The sequence below is a fragment of the Schistocerca nitens genome, chromosome 4 (genome assembly GCF_023898315.1).
Source record: "Schistocerca nitens isolate TAMUIC-IGC-003100 chromosome 4, iqSchNite1.1, whole genome shotgun sequence".
NCBI classification, from domain to species: domain Eukaryota; kingdom Metazoa; phylum Arthropoda; class Insecta; order Orthoptera; family Acrididae; genus Schistocerca; species Schistocerca nitens.
The window spans coordinates 293,557,547-293,559,380 of NC_064617.1; the positions used below are offsets into that span (position 1 = coordinate 293,557,547).

General features: G+C 48.6%; 1 pseudogene; it reads right to left on the reverse strand.

Annotated features, from left to right (window-relative positions):
* Positions 1–542: 542 nt before the first annotated feature.
* On the reverse strand, positions 543–660 carry LOC126254005 (5S ribosomal RNA; annotated as a pseudogene).
* Positions 661–1,834: the final 1,174 nt, after the last annotated feature.

The window sequence follows — 1,834 nt, forward strand, 5'->3', positions numbered from 1 at the left end:
CTGATGAAAAGTATACGGAATCCGCCATGTAAAGGGGCATTCATCAACAGTTGTCTCGAGAGGCAGGCACACCGGCGTAAAAGGAGGCGGGGAGAATAGTGTTGTCAGTGGAGAACTCAGTGATTTGGAATGCGGGCTAGTCATTGCATGTCACCTGAGTAACAAATTCATCAGGAACATTTGAATCCATCTGAACTGAGCAAGTCAACTGTCACTGTGGTTGTGTAGTGGAAACAAGAAGGAAAAACCGTAGCTAAACCAAAACCAGGCTGACCACATGTACCTGGATTGATGGACAGGGACCGTCGAGATTTGCGGAGGATGGATATAAAACTCTCGTCCCGCAGAGGCCATGAAGGCCCAACGGAACCGACCGGCCGCCGTGTCATCCTCACCCATAGTCGTCACTGGGTAAGGATATGGAGGGGCATGTGGTCAGCACACCGCTCTCCCGGCCGTGTGTCAGTTTCCGAGACCGGAGCCGCTACTTTTCAATCAAGTAGCTCCTCAGTTTGCCTCTCAAGGGCTGTGTGCACCCTGCTCGCCAACAGCGCTCGGTAGAACGGATGGTCACCCAACCAAGTGCTATCCCAGCCCGACAGCGCTTAACTTCAGTGATCTGACGGGAACCGGTGTTACCACTGCGGCAAGGCCGTTGGCCAATGAATATAAAAAAATCACATGAAATCAGCTGAAGGGATCGCCAGTGAATTCCAAACTGCTATCATCAGTCCAGCTGGCACAACGGTAGTGTGTAGAGGGTTAAAAAGAGTGGGTTACAATAGTCGAGCAGCAGCTCATAAACCACACATTTCAGTTGGCAATGAGAAGCGACGCTTGAAGTGGTGCAATGAACGACGCCACTGCGCAGTGCATGACTAGAAATGAGGGATTCCGAGTGACAAATGACGCTATACGCTTTGGCAATCCGATGCCAGGGTTTGGATTTGGCGAATACCTGGTTAATGTTAGCTAGCACGGTGTGTAGCGCCAACAGTGAAGAACGGACGAGGTGGCATTACAGTATGGAGTGTTTTTCGTGGTTACCGTGTAGCCCCTTATTCCGCTGAAGAAAATGCTAAATGTGGAAGGGTGTGAACACATTTTGCAGAATTGCGTACAGGATATAGCACAGGGACGGAGACGATGATTGTTTGTACAAGCAACGTTCAGCAAGTAAAGTAAGACTTTTTTTTTCCTCGGTCAGTTTCAGATGACAAAACACAGATTTTTTTATGGGGATTCGTGGAATATTTCTGCTTGAGCTCCTATAGTTTCATGAAGTTACAATAGGCAATGGCGCCATACGTAGCCTCCAAAATGGGCCTGTAACGCAGATGCGCTCCAGGCATAGAGCTGTCATTGAGCCGGCCGGTGTGGCCGTGCGGTTCTAGGCGCTACAGTCTGGAACCGAGTGACCGCTACGGTCGCAGGTTCGAATCCTGCCTCGGGCATGGATGTGTGTGATGTCCTTAGGTTAGTTAGGTTTAATTAGTTCTAAGTTCTAGGTGACTGATGACCTCAGAAGTTAATTTGCATAGTGCTCAGAGCCATTTGAACCATTTGAAGCTGTCATTGAGTTTCTTTCTCCAGAAAACCAGGCCGTAGCAGATATTCAGAGGCGCTTGCAGAATTTCTACGGATACCTGGCAGCAAACAGAAGCACGGTAAGTCTTTTTTTTTAGTCATCAGTCCTCTGACTGGTTCGATGAAGCCCGCTACGAATTCATATCTTGTGCCAACGTCTTCATCTCAGAGTAGCACTTGCAACCTACGTCCTGAATTATTTGCTGGATGTATTCCAGACTCTGCCTTCCTATACTGTTTTTGCCCT